Consider the following 15,662-nt stretch of genomic DNA (forward strand, 5'->3'; position numbering starts at 1 on the left):
AGGATCCTGCTGCATTGTTGTCTCGAGGGGGAAATGTACATAGACATAAAGAGACTACAGTTATTATCACACTCACATTCAACAGAAGAGAGGTCTGTCTTGCAGCTCAGTGCCTCTAGACCCTAGAGGACAATGTCTGCCCACTCTTATGCCCACGCAAGGCCAGTGAAGTCAAGGGATTTGAACCAGCAAAACGGTCAGCAGAATTTGGCCCTGGGGGTTTACACTGTCATTTGCCATTCTCTGGTTTTGGAATTGTGAGTAACCTTGGCCAGAATACTGACTTATTAGCTGCGACTGAACCCAGGATCTTCAACAGCCAAATCACAGGCCTCTGCTACTTCAGCTGTACAAGACTGGCTTTAAGGGTAGTAAGTTGTTACAGTTGGTGCGGCTAGCCACTAGAGGAAGACCTGATCGAACAGTGCACTACATAACATCAGTGACACATCCCAAGTTGGGACTGATCCAAAGCCCACTGAAATCAATGTAAAGACACCTGCCAATTCAACTGTGGGCTCTTGGAAAGCCATGACAGCTCCTTCCCATCACCCTGGGTGAAGGGTCTGATGTGATCAACTGCAAGAGGTGTAGGGAAAGAGTCAGAGTACCGGATAATGATGAGGGAAACTGAACCCACTGGTCACTACTTTCTGAAAATGGGCCATCAGGCAGGGGTGGAGAGAGGGTGGAAGGGAGGAAGAGAGAATAGGCAGTGGGCAGAGGACAGAAAGAGGGAGGGAAGAAGAATTCAGTGGAGGGGAAAAAACTGGGGAAATTAATAAGTAAAAGGATAGCGTAATTTAATGTGCACTATGATTTATGCACTTGACAATTTCTTTATAGACCAAAGAGAAAGTGCTGTGTGCACGGAGCCCATAATACAAATTGAGATCATCTTGACATGAAAGACACCAATTATAGGGAGACACATTGAGAGCGAAATAATTGAGTTCCCTCTCTCCATCATAAAACTTTCTTCTTGTGGAGAAAGTCTGGGAGCAGGGAGGCAGCTTAGGGCTAGAGGAGGGGGGGAATAGGCAGAGGAGCCCTTCCCTAATGAGGGAATAACCTGCCTAGAAGAAAGGGAATTCAGAGAGGTGCATCACTCAGAGTTTACTACGCAGTGTCTATCTGGGGAGAGAGATGGAGACAGGCTTTTCTGGGGAGGAAGCCTCGGTCCAGATCCTAATCCAGGGATCTCAGGGGGGTCTGCCAGTGGCAAGAGGCATCTTCATGGAGCCCCCTTGTCTCTGCACCTATTGGTTGGCTTTGTTGACCCCTGGAGAGCATGGTGCCTTCAGGAGACATACTTCCATGGCTCTCCACGTTGTAACAACCTGCAATGAACTTGGAGGGAGGAGCACAGGTTGCAGGAGGGAAGAGTTTGGAGGGGGCCCCAGGAAGCCAGTCTGTGTGCACATGGCTGGAATGCTAGCTGCAGTTGCAGCATCTCTGCAATGAGCTGTCTTACTAGAGATCCAGTTTTAGAAGCATGGAGTCTGCTCACAGCTAGCACATGGGGTACATGACACAGCTGTTCACTGAGCCCTCTAAAGGAGGGGAGCCCATGGAATGTAAGGGGAAGAGTATATTAAATCAACGTTATTAACTTGTGCTGCCTCCTACCATGCACTGGGAGGGGTGCGGATCCAGAGCTGGAAGCCTGGGTCCTTCGACTCCCATCCCCCAGGTCACCCTGTGGGGCCCTCTTGGAGCATCTTCCATGGAGTCAAGTGGCTGGGCCTGGAATGTGTGGGGTGCTTTTAGGGGAGATCTTGTGGCCCTCTAGGCTCACATCACATCCCTTGGGTTACAGCTGGAGAGGCTCTGTGCCTTGAAGCCTGGATCTGAGATTCTCCAAAGTTTGTAGATGATCAGATCAGACATTTCCATTTAGCATATGACATTGGCGGGCATGAGCTGGGAACGTCCAGTTGGTATCTGAATCCAACAGGATCCAAATGGGTCTGGTTTTCCATCCACTTATACTAGCGTAAGTGGGGAGTAACTCCGTTGAAGTTAATGGAATGATGCCCATGGGTAATCAGTGTAAAATTGGATATAGGAATACAGTGCCAGAAGGACCTCACTACAACATTCATGTAACCACGGGACTGCCAGAAGCCATCAGTCAGTACAGATGAGTTACCCAGAGAGTTTTCCACGGACATCTCACTAGCCCATCACATTTCCCTTCAAAGATACAGATGAGATTCAGGTTCCGTTTCACCCCTCTCCATCTGCCCCAGAACATCCTGGGCAGTTGGTACTGTGTTTATTGAGAACGCCCCCACCTCCGAGGCAAAAATCCTTTGAAATGCTACCTGCGTCCTGCCAGATCCGTGCCAGAAGTGGGCACAGTGGCAGGGGAATTTTGTGTCCTAATCAAACACGAGATTTCAACTGGGATTCACCGTGCTGGATGGCAGAGGGATCATGGTGCTGAGCAGGAACAGAAACCTCCAGCACAGGAGCAAAGAAGAACCGTAATGTTGTTAATCCAATTAACAGCTGCCTTTACTGACTAAAGGGAAGAAGTTGGTAAAGAACAGATAGGAGCTAGTGAGGAACAATCAAGTCCCATTTAAGTATAACACACAAAGGCCAGCAACTGAACAATGACAACATTTACAAGTGCTTATATACAAACACACCAGAAGTCTAAATACTACGATGGGTGAACTAGAGTGCCTGGCATGAAATGAGGATATTGACATAAAAGGCATCACGTAAACTTGGTGGAATACGGCTAATCAATGGCATGATAATACTAGGGTATACAGGAATGACAGGGTAGGTTGCCCTGGTTGGGGAGTGGCACAATATGTGAAAGGAAGCATACAATCAAATGAAGTAATGACACCAGGTGTCCCACAGAATCTCAATGGATGGAAATTCCATGCTTGAACAATCAGAGTTTAGTTGCAGGGATATCCTACCAACCACCTGACCAGGATGGCGACAGTGATTGTGAAATGCTTGGGGAGATTAGAGAGGCCACTAAGGCAGAAAACACAATAATGAGAGATTTCATCTATCCCCATATTGACTGGGGACATGTCACCTGAGGACAGGATGCAGAGAGAAGATTTCTAGACACCATAAATGACTACTCCTTGGAGCAGCTAGTCCTGGAACACATAAGGGGAGGGGTAATTCTTGATATAGTCCTCAGTGGAGCACAGGATCTGGTCCAAGAGGTGATACAGCTGAACTGCTCAGTACTAGCCACTAGGGTGTAATTAAATTTAACATCTCTGTTGTGGGGAAAATACCAAAGAAACCCACCACATTAAGGGAACTACATAAAATGAGGAAGCTAGATGACAGAGGATGAATCTAAATTGTCCTGTTCTGTTCATTCCCTCTGAAGCATCTGACACCGGCCACTGTCAAAAGACAGGACACTGGGATAGATGGACCCATTGGTCTGACCCATTGTGGCCGTTCTTCTGTTCTAATGACACAGAGCAGCAGCATTTACAGAATCACTGGACCACGAGGATTAGGGATGGAAATGACCTATTTATATTACTCGTCCAATTCGCCTTTGCCCATGCTTTAGTGTACAGCAATGTTTGTGGCTCTTTATTCTAGATGATCCTTGTTGGGCTGACACTAGGGAAAGAAATTATTTAATTTCACCCGTGACCTCACCACAGACTAGTAAACACATGGATTTATCCCAAACTCGTTCAGCTATACGTTTCAAAGACAGAATGGCTCCCTTTAATCTGATTAATTGATTTTAAGGCGAGAAAGGACCTCCATCCTGATTATCACTACAAAAGTTTTTTTTCCTCCTGCTTATAATAGCCCACCTTAATTGATTAGTCTCGTTAGAGTTGGTATGGCAACACCCATTTTTTCATGTTCTCTGTGTATATATATCTTCCTACTGATCCTACACGAATGTGATGAAGTGAGCTTTAGCCCACGAAAGCTTATGGCCAGATAAATTTGTTAGTCTCTAAGGTGCCACAAGTACGTCTCGTTCTTTTTGCTCTTACAATCCGTCTATTTTTGGTACTTATGTGGCCCCAAATAAGCAGCGCCTGCATGTCTCACTATCTTCAATGTACTTCTCCTCACCAAATCCCTGTGAATTAGGGCAGTGCTTTTATGCCCCTTATACAGATGCATCCAGTTTAAGGACAGAAGGGACCCTCGTGATCGGCTAGTCTGACCCCATTGGCTGCTCTACGCTGCCACTCTGCGGCGCTGTCATGACAAGGCTTTGTTGTAGGTGGGGACTGAGGTGCAGAGAGACTAAATGACTTGCCTAAGGTTGCACAAGAAGTCTGTGGGAGGAAAGGGAATTGAACCCAGGCCTGAAGCGATTGCTCTAACCACTGGGCCATCTTTCCTCATCCAGGAACATTGCACTTGAACGCCTGCATTTTACAGGCCGCCGTATCTCACACAGTGCAATCCTCCTTATTACAGGCTTTATTCCCAACTCGTTCTCCATGCAGGAGACCCAAGGAGTATTCCCAGCTCTGCCTCTGACATGTCCTCAGGCAAGTCATGTCAGTGCCCCATGCCTCAGTTTCCGCACCTGAGTTGGGACTTCTGTGGGTGCTGCTGTTTTCTGACTCCCATGCCCATTTGATCTGGCTCCATTACAGGAGGGGAGCATCGGGCCCTTTAATAAATAAAACATGTAAACAGGCAGACGGGTGATTTGGGAGTTTTTACCTTGCTCACACAAATAACCTCCTATGGTACCATTCTGAGTAAAGCTTCCTGTCTCCCATGATCCTTTGCACCTGGCAGCTTCAGTCCCAACAGAGAGATTGCACTGCAGGTGCTGCTAACACTTCTGCATACCTGGGTCCCCAGGCAGATACCCCCTAGCCATTCCCATCCCCCACATTGCTAATACTGACACCTTAAATACCAGCCAGAACCAGCCCCTGCCATCCCACTTTAGCCCACGACTCGCCCCACCCAGCCCCCAGCTGAATCTTCCCTGCATGTCCAAACACGACATCATTTTTCATGTCCAATTATAGCAGCAGTGGTGCCACTGTTAAAAGACAGTGCAGGTACTCCTGTCAGAAAGGGTTTGAGTTACAAGAAGCGATGAATTACAGCAAGCCCTTTTCCAATTCTCTGCAGAAATGAAATGTCAGAGCTTGCTGCTGTATATTTCACAGCACCATCGGCTACAGGCCAGCGCAGGAATTAGACAGGGGACAGACGCTTCTCTGCATTGTGATTTTTTTTTAAGGTTCTTTCCCCCATCCCACTCCCCTTTTTGCTCCCTCTGGCTTTGAAATTAATTTAGAGCATGTAGAAGGATCGCCTGGGAATGGATGGTGGAAAAGAGAGACAGCTGATTTCTCACTGACTCCATCTCTCTCCATTTTCTCTTTCCCTCTCTGTCCCTTCCACCCTCTTCTTCCCCAGCTCACCACCTCATTCATTCGCATTTCTAATGCCATGGTGTCCAGAGGCCTCAGCTGGGACGGAGGGCCCATTGTGCAAGGTGCTGCACAGACACAGAAGTAAAAAAGACAGACCCTGCCCTAAGCAGCTGGCAAACTGATTTGAGGCAGGACGCAAAGAGCGAGAGTGAAAGGAGGGGAAGGACAAGAAGATTATTGGAATTTGATTAATAATTATGTTGATGATGCATGAGACAGAACAGAATCCAACTCTCTCACCCAGAGCTGGGCTGCAACCAGCCTGATAACTAGCAGTATAGGGCCAAGTTGCTGGACTCAATGCAGAAATCTCTGGGTGGAATCCTATGGCCTGTATTGTGCAGGACATCAGAGCAGATGATCTCAGGGGTCCCTTTTGACCTTACAAATCAATCAAAGATTTAATGATGCTAGTTAGAGCTTTAAAGGCACATGGGGAGTGGATCGGCCGAATAAGAAGGTGCCGTTTCTACCTAGTCACTTTTCTGCCCAAAGCTTCACTTTTAAGCCTAGTAGGAGGAAAACCCTTCATTCTCCACAGCCTATTAGGCTTAGAGGAAGGCAGTGTGGCCTAGTGGACAGAGTACTAACCTGGGGCTCAGGAAACTCCCAGCTCTCCAACTAGTCTGCTGGGCAAGTCACTTCTTACTGCTCTGTGCCTCAGGGTCTCTATATTTAAAATGGGGCTAATGCTACTGACCTCCACGGAACAGCCCTAAGAGTGCTGCTGATGAAAAGTGCTATATAAGAGGTAGTAGGGATGATGATGATGATTATAATAATGTATAATAATTATTATAGTTTCCCGTGAACAAGTAACAAGCCTGCATCTGTAATTTTCACTCCATGCATCTGAAGAAGTGGGTTTTTTTACCCACGAAAGCTTATGCCCAAATAAACCTGTTAGTCTTGAAGGTGCCGCCGGACTCCTCATTGTTTTTGTGGCTACAGACTAACACGGCTCCCCCTCTGATACTTGTGAACAAGCAGTCATTTCCATGCCTGACGTAGATGCACAAAGTGGAAATTAGCAGCTTTCCCTGCTCAAGAACAAGCAAAGCCTCAATTCCCCCAACATAGCCTCAGTTAACACAGATTTCAGAGTAGCAACCGTGTTAGTCTGTATTCGCAAAAAGAAAAGGAGGACTTGTGGCACCTTAGAGACGAACAAATTTATTCAGTAACTGAATGCATCCGATGAAGTGAGCTGTAGCTCACGAAAGCTTAGGCTCAAATAAATTTGTTCGTCTCTAAGGTGCCACAAGTCCTCCTTTTCTAGTTAACACAGACTAGATCACCTCAACACAGCTAGCTCTTTCCTCTCCAACCACGTCTGACTTGTGAACAATTAGGAGAACTTGCAGCTTGAGGTATCCATCGAATGGAGACTTGGAGTTAGGTGAACACACAATGTCATGGCAAAGACTAATCAGGAGGGTACAGGACAGACAGATTTAGCAGAAAGTTGCACAGCAAATAGCACGGACCCCACAGCAGAGTAGGGGCAAGCCAAGTCAGTGCCCACTGAGCCCACTGAAACTGATGAAAATTCCCCACTTTCTATCCTGCCTTTTCAAGAGAACCCCAGGAGCACTCAGATGTTGTATGAAGTGGAGTTGATGGTTCAGCAGGTAGCCCTCTGATTTCTAAGACAGCACTGAACCAATGCCCCAGCTGTTAATAAGGCACAAGGCACTCTCCTTTGGAAACAATGTATTGTCCGATGCTTTATGGGTGTATGTTCATTGCTAATAGTGAGGTCCAGGTTGAATTCCATGTTCTGCCACAGACTTCCTGTGTGACCATGGGCAAGTCACTTAGTCTCTTTGTGTCTCAGTTCCCCATCTGCAAAATGGGGATAATAGCACAACCCTACCTTGCAGGGGTGTTGCAAGGAGAAATATAATAACGATTGTGAAGCGCTTTGAGATCTACAAGAAAATTGCTATATAAGAGATCGGTGTCATTACTATAAAAATCACTTGTGGTTATTTAAAGATCTCGTGGCATTTTGCAAGAATTGGGGTGTTAACTGAGAGTCGAAGACCAATTCCAATGTTTGGGTAACTACCCTGCAGTTTCCACCAGATGCATATTCACCTTCACTTCCTGTTCCAAATGGTTGTAAGGTACTGGTGCAGTGCAACTGCCACCACATCTCCCCACAGAGTCTGCTTCATTTCACTAGTGGGCAAATGACAACTCTCCAGAGGTCGGCAGGAAGGAAGCCCAGGGGACTACTCATGTGCTTAAAGTTAAGCATGTGCCTAAGCGCTTTGCTGGATCTGGGCTAGCATGCTCAGCACCTCTTAGGATTAGCGAGCGAGCCCATAGTCTGCAAAGCATTTTGGGATTCAGGACCCAAAGTTGCACTTGTACATGTGAGTAACTTTACTCCCATAGATAGTCCCATTAAAATCAACAGGGCTACTCATGTGAGCAAAGTTACTCACATTGATAAGTGTTTGTAGCATTGGGCCCACAGCTACTGAATGATCTTTCAATATTAAAGGCACCAAGGAAATATAAACTTTTTTAATGTCAAGGTTGGAAAGGACTGGAAATTAACTTACAATTTGACTGTACTTCATATCTGATTGCAAAGTTCTGGGCCTTATTCTGATTTAGACTAGTAAATCAGGACTAACTCCACTGACGTGAATGGAATTACGGTAGTGTGAACCTGCAGTCAGTGCCAGAAGATTCAAGCCAACCCTTTTCCCTTTTACAGAAACCAGATTTAGGATCAGATCTTCAGCTGGTGTGAATTGCTGTAGCTCTCTTGAAATTGTCAGAGCTACATCGATTTCCACCAGCTGAGGATCTGACCCTCAATTTTCTGATCTTTTAGCTACAACTAAATGAAAAAAATAACAACTCCAATGGTATTGGAAGAAAGTAGCCTGACTGCACCAGCAGCCTTACGACAAACTGGCGAGTCTGCGGATTCTCGCTTGCAAAGTAAAACGGTTCGAGCTTCCCCAGTTAATTAAACAACTGTGAAAGGCAATGTGATAAAAAAAGTTATGGAAAATACCATGGCAGCATCCAGGGGGTAAGTGCTGGTAATGAAGAATGTTTCTGAGATTATTCTATCCCAAACCTTATCTGTCTAGCACGGACTCTTAATTCCATTCTCCCCGTCCCAGATGAGACGTGTGTCAGAGACGTGTACACAAATAGATGAGAAGATCTGAAATGGGATTGCATGAGATATGAAAAAAATATCTTGAAGGGTTTGACCTTTACAAATCACTCAATGCTCTGGCTCCTACCTCCGAGAATGATTGCTACTGGCCATCCCTGCACTCCAAGAGTATTTTCTATATATCATATAAAACACATTATAATCCATCCATCTAACTATCGATTCATCTTCCCACTTGTCTTGTGTATATAGATGAACCTAGAGGGGCCTTAAGTTCAGTGCGGGTTCATGCACAGAAACCTTTGGCTTGAAATCCCAAACTTCTTAACTGAGAAGTGTTTTGGGCTGGGTTGGAAGCACTTGCTGATCTGGTTCATACCAATATAAAGTCTTTACAATTCAAAACGTGCTACGATTTATTCCTTGGAATGTCCCGCTGCCCGGGGCTCAACCGTTGAGTGCTTCAGCTCCTAAATGAAGCCAATGGGCACTGGAAGGCTTTCAGCACCTCACTGGAGCGCTCAGTGCCTGGCAGGATTAAGCCCGTTTCGAAGAACGTATCACTGCACGCCTGGAACAATAACGTCTGATTTTGCAGAGCGAGAGGGACATCACCAGCTTTGTTTCGCAAGACCTGGTCACCGAACAAGCCACTAGTTAATATGCAAATCCACCTCCGAAAGAGCCAAGGATCAGCTCATTCTGTAAAACAGCCTCATCGAGCTGTGCAGCTACCTGGCATAAATGACTTCGGGTCTAAGCCTGAAAATGCCAGCTCACACCAGCAGTCCCTTGGAGGCCGATGAAGCTACTCAGGCAGAGTCAGGGACTGCAGGATCAGGCTCTTAGTGGTAAATTACAAACTCCCATTCATTTTAGGATTCCGACTGCACGGCAGTTAAACTGCAATTATGTTCTATGCTATTCTATTCAGATCCATAGTTTGCACCCATGACCCTGGGGCCTGGCCACCTTCTAACAGTGCATTTCATTTTATAAGCTCGATCTCTCGGCCTCTGAAGCCAGCACCAAATGGTGAATCCGCCACCGGGTCAGTAGCTCCAGCCTACAGATTTTCTGCAGGCGAAAACCCCATTGATTTCAGAGATGAGTTCAGTGGGATCTTGGCCATCATCAGCCCTGCAGGATGAGGCCCGCCATGCTTGTGGCTTTCTGCTCATGGCCACCGAGATCAGAACCACTGCTAAACCCCTCACTCACATGTAAGTATTTTGCACGGCCACACTGCTTAACAAACAGATGTGCAATTAGAGTCGTGTAAATTAATAAGTCAATTTCACCCAGTGCCAGACTCAGTAGGTAAAATTCTGTTCTCCCATTGGAGAACATCCTTCTGAGAGCACATTCTATGCCCTTGTCCCGTTTGTAAGATGTGCTCTCCTTTATGCCAGGCCAGCTCCATTGCGAGCCATGACCTGGGGCTCCCCCTGAGCCTTCCCACCCTCTTTCGGGGGGCTAACATTGCTGGCAGTGCCACTGCCCTTAACATGTTGGCATTCTCTTACTTCTGCCTCATTGTGTCCCTTTGCAGGGCCAAGCAAAACCTTGACCCATCTTTGCTCGATTTACAGCTAGAAGATAATGGGCCATGTCATTGGTCCTGCAAAGTCCCCTTTGCACCACTCTGGCAGAACAAAGGGGACTTAAGGCCACCCTAAGGGGGCGGGGGTGATGGTGAACAGCAGCTTGCGTAGATGTGCTCATGTCAGCCATAGTCTAGGAGAGAGGGGAAGACACTGTGGTGCACGAGTGAGTAACACAGCCGGGGGCGTCAGGCAGGTTTGGGTGTTGTTGCTCACGCCACCCCATCCTCACTTCTATTTTTAGCAAGCTAGCTAGAGTACAGCTAGCACAGGTACGTCTCCTGGAACTGCCATTCACATTCCTGGCTGCAATGCAGACAGACCCTAAGTGAGCGAGACAAGGTGGGTGAAGTAATATCCCTTTTTTGGACCAACTTCTGTTGGTGAACAAGAGAAGCGTCCGAGCTACAAGGAGCTCTTCTTCCGGTCTGGAAAAGGTAATCAGTGTGTCAGAGCTAATTACAAGGTGGGACAGACTGTTTAGCATGAAGGTTAAACACATGTTCCAGGAGACCATTTAAGATGAAGTGGCCAATTAACACCTCTACAGTCATAGGACATAGGAGGGTTAGTGGGTTACAGAGTGTTGTTATGAGTCATCAAACCAATCTCTCTGTTGAGTCCATGGTTTTTAGTGTCTGGCAGAGCTACGAATTGAAACTCCCAGGCTCGCCTGGTGTTGAAGGTGTTGTGTAGGTTTCCTTTGAGGATGAGGACTGTCAGGTCATATATGGAGTAACCGTCTTGTGAAAAATGGTCGCCCCTGGGTGCCAAACTGTTTTTGTCTTTTATCGTTTTTCTGTGTGAGCGCATTCGAGAGCGTAACAAGCGTCTGCTTTCCCCCACATAGTTGCTGCTGGGGCATTTGATGCACCGGATGAGGCACAGCATATGTTGTGAAAAGCATGTGTAAGACTCGTGGATCTTGAAAGGTGTGTTGTGGTGGGAATTGATCATCATAGCAGTGGAGATCTGTCTGCAGGTTTCACATCTGTTGTTCTGGCTGGGTCTGGTGCTGCTTTGAGTAGTTGTGTCCTGGTGTGTTGGGGGCTTGCTTCTGAGATGAGCTTGGCAAGGGTGGGTGGTTGCTGGAAGGCCAGAAGAGGGGGTACCACAAGTGGGCAGCTGACCATTCCCATGACACAAAGGAATCCTTGGCTGATGTATGCCACCTCCTGGCACACCCGGCATTCCCGTAATTCCCACCCACAGAACAGCGTCTAGGAGGTAGAGGCAAGCTGCACCAGTACAGAGTCACACTTAAAACCACACATTTGGTTAAACCTGGGAAACTGTCTCATGCACACAAGGCCTAACTGAATTCAGCTAAACTGAAATAAGCCTGGTTTGACCTGAAATATGCCTCCTCACTGCCTATTACTCTGTGACTTCAAATCACACCTTAAATTAAACCAGTGGAACTGCACATTGACAAACCCCTGAGCAAAGCACAGCATCAGGCCTCTGATTATTGAAGGGGTGAGCAGTAAAACAAGAAAATCTTATTCTTATAAAATATCCGATCTTCACAGTATCCCTTTAGTGAAAGGACTCAGAGCACTAACTCAAATGTCCTCATCTCTTGGAGGATGGAAGGGCTTATTGAGGCTGCCGGTTTAAACCCATCACGTGTCCAGAGAATGGCCCACTCTCACCTACCAGGGAATGTTTGTGTCTACTTTTATATAATTATAGGAGCCTTTGTCATATGAATGTTACCAAAGCTCCCAAACTCTTCTTTCTTCAGTTGGGGAGGGAGTAAGAGGGGAAGGTTTTAAAAATCTCTGCAAAGTTCTGTGTAAAAGAGCATCTATCCTGATCTCAGTCGATGCTAGGCCTAATCTTCAGCTAGGGTAGATTGGCATAGCTCCAATAAAGTCAAAAGAGTGATGTCGATTTACACCAACTGAGGATCAGACCCATTGATCTTCAAGGAGCTATTCCCCATTTGCATCACTGTATAACATCAGGTCCTATGTTTTGATAATGAACAATATCAGAATGACTACAGTGATGAGTACCCCTGATAGATTATACCATCCTTCAAAGCTGATCTGAGTAAACGAACACCCTGGTTGAGGAACAAAGGAGGCTCTTTGATCCTGCCTCAGCCAGCAAACGGGTTACTGTTGCAGGCTAACAATTTTGTTGTGCCAAACAAATGGACAGATAGGACGATATTTCAAGGCTAATGGGAATTTTCTTCTGATGTGTCACTTCCAGGGCTGGCTCTGCTGCTGGTCTATGGCCACACCCCATTTCCTCCCCCACCCCAATAAGAAATATTTCCTGTAGGAACTCCACTGAGAGCCATCCAGCAAGCTCTTATCCTCAAGATTAATGCATCACCGACACTTCCCTCTTCTGTCTAATTATACCCAAACATTGCCTTTCTTTCTTTTTTCTGAACACCACTTTTTTTTTCTTGCATCAACATGTACCAATGCATTAAACAAGACATTCCATTAATTTCTTCATCATCATAACTTAAACCCAGGACATACCCTTTAAATATTCATTCAGCTATGAAAACTGGGCATTAAAATTTTAATAATGTCAAGCTCATTTGAACTGAGCTCCTGGGGGACTATTACGACACAATTAGAATAAATATGATGATTGATTTGGTGTAAAGGTTCACCTGTCCACGTCGGCTAATGGCCGGAATCTGCCAGACACCCTCGCATCACAGCCGAGAGCTCAGAGTTATTTACTCCCTTCTCCCTAACTCCCACTGGCTTTTCGCTAGGTCAGTGGCTCAAACCATTAGCTTGCTTGTGTAACATTTTCATCTCCAGTGATGCCCCAGAGTAATGCTGGGGTAGACGAATGGGCGAGATCTCATCAAGAAGAGAAAACTCATTGGTAGCATATGTATGTATTTTTTGCCATAGCATTTGATCAAAGATTAGAGACACTAAAAGTTCAGCAATAAACTTTCAGGCAGTATCAGCCATTAACCTTTTAATGGTACATGTCTGAACTCACAGGGTCTGATTCTCCTCTCACATGAACCAGAAGTAACTCCAGCTGAAGTCAATGAGTCTGAACCAGCATAGGGGTGAATGAAGCCCCCGGAACAGCAGCATTGTTCTAAACAGCAGTAAAGACGGCGTGATGAAAAATACACAGCATGATGTTTGAAAGAAGTGCAGGTAGGATAAACATCACTTACAGGAAAACCTGTGCAAGAGCTCACTCTTTTAAATTGGCGTCTGACTCAATCGCAGTGAGTCCCCAAACATACAATGAGATTTTCAGAACAGTTTAGTACACTGTGTGCTTTTAAAAATCTGGGCCTGATTCTACATATGCCAATATAGATTAGGGGTAGCTACATTTACTGGGGTAAAACTGGGGTGAAAGAGATCAGAACCAGACTCACTGAGTACAATTATGTTTTGGGAGACCATCTCCTTTTAGCCAACAATGCTTGTGCATCTCTTGAATATTTAACATGTGCTGATGTATATTTAAAAGCTGTCCTGACCAGGGCATATTTATAAGCATTTTCAGTGCTGCCAGCTCTTATGATTTTATTGTGACACACACAGAGAACAAGCTTGAAAGCACAAACTCTAAAGGCTTCAACCCCACAAATAAAAGGTAAATAAAAGACCCCTAAAGTTTACATTTTAAAATCCCTGTGATTTTTAAGACAATTTTGTGAGTTTTGCATGCTTGGAGTTGGTAAAATTAATTCTGAAAGTCTAATTAGCTTTTCACTCTTTATGTGGTTTGTTTCCTCTTTGGAGTTTACTTAGCTTGGACAGGGAGTCTAGGCTGGCCAGTTTCATTTTCCATTTCCAATCAGTTTCACTTCCTGTGTCTGACCTCACAAGATCCTAGAGTTTAGGGGCTCTAACTGCACAAGGAAATGTTTAAACTTGCCCCCATACCTGTTTTCACTGTAGATTAAAAAAAATAGTATGGAAATATTTTCACTCATATTGTTTAATAAAATACGGGTTTTTTTGTTTTTTGTTTTTAAACCAACTCCCCCTAAATGTAGGGTCCAATCTACTTGACATCATCTCACTGATGCTAAAATTTGGTAGGAGCATAAAAGCACGCCAGATGTTGCGAATGAAAGTATATGTGATATTTTATTATATCCTCTCTCCTTGTTTTAATATTATGTAGTGACTGCCATAGTTGGTCACGGTGCCTTATTTGCCAAGGAAACAAACAAAGGAAGTGAACTCAGTGTTGCTAATAGTTACACTAATTTGATGGAGACAGATAAGCATAAGTCTCAGTAATGGAATATTGCATTCCAGACAGTTATTTTTTGTTACCAAAATACTTTTAACAATAACGCTTAGCATTTATAAGAGGGCTTTTCAAACAGTAACCAATTAAACCCTGCAAGCCTTGTGGGAGGGATGTTTATCACTATTCTAGTTCAGCTGAAATCTTTTGAAAATTTGCCCCTGACTGTGGGTTTTAAGTATTTAAAAATCTGGCCATGGTCTGGGTTTTTTTGTTGAAAATCTGGCCTCTAGAGTCACCTCCCTGCCTCAATTTTCCCAGCTGTAAACTGGGGATACTAATCCTTACCTCAAGGGGCGTTGCGAGGATTAGACAGACAGCATTTGTATGGGATTTTGAAGTTGTCAAGCGCTATATAAGCACTGAGTGTTATTATAATGTAACATACTCAGCATAATGTATACTGTTGGAATATTACACCCCAGGTGCTCAAGAGTTGCTTCTTCTAAGTGAGTTAACGGTTTCATAGGTTGGTAATGTAATAAAACAGACTGCTTAAACAAGCAAGGTTTTGATTAAATGGGGTGTGTGCAAAGCAGAATTTATATTTATTAGAAGCACTATAAATCCAAGGTAGCTAGACACAGATAATGCTAGTATGATAGTCCATTGTACAGAGTGGAAGAAAGGATTACATGAGGAGTCATTTTGGGAATGTGTGTCACCTACAGCTGTAGTTGGATATGATGGACTGGACTGAGGAGGGAAGCTAGCAAGTTAAAGTTTGTAGATACACACCAGCCACTGCCCTGCCCACAGTGCCCCTCAATTGCTCAGAACAAAGGAAGCTACTGTGTAAAGGTTTCAGAGTAGCAGCCGGGTTAGTCGTATCCACAAAAAGAAGGGGGAGTCCTTGTGGCACCATAGAGACTAACACATTTATTTGGGCATAAGCTTTCGTGGGCTAAAACCCACTTCATCAGATGCATGGAGTAGAAAATACAGTAGGAAGAGAGAGATATATATACAGAGAACATGAAAAAATGGGGGTTGCCATACCAACTCTAACGAGACTAATCAATTAAGGTGGGCTATTATCAGAAGGAGAAAAAAAACTTTTGTAGTGATAATTACAATGGCCCATTTCAAACAGTTGACAAGAAGGTGTGAGTAACAGTAGGGGAAAAATTAGCATGGGGAAATAGTTTTGAGTTTGTGTAATGACCCATCCACTCCCAGTCTTTATTCAAGCCCAATTTAATGGTG

At 45.0% G+C, this 15,662-nt stretch overlaps 1 protein-coding gene across 11 annotated transcripts in view; it reads right to left on the bottom strand.

Annotated features, from left to right (window-relative positions):
• CELF4 (CUGBP Elav-like family member 4) overlaps positions 1-15,662 on the bottom strand; it is an 868,113-nt gene that overhangs the window by 413,236 nt on the left and 439,215 nt on the right. The window lies entirely within an intron of this gene.

Source organism: Natator depressus, chromosome 5 (assembly GCF_965152275.1).
Source record: "Natator depressus isolate rNatDep1 chromosome 5, rNatDep2.hap1, whole genome shotgun sequence".
NCBI classification, from domain to species: Eukaryota; Metazoa; Chordata; order Testudines; family Cheloniidae; genus Natator; species Natator depressus.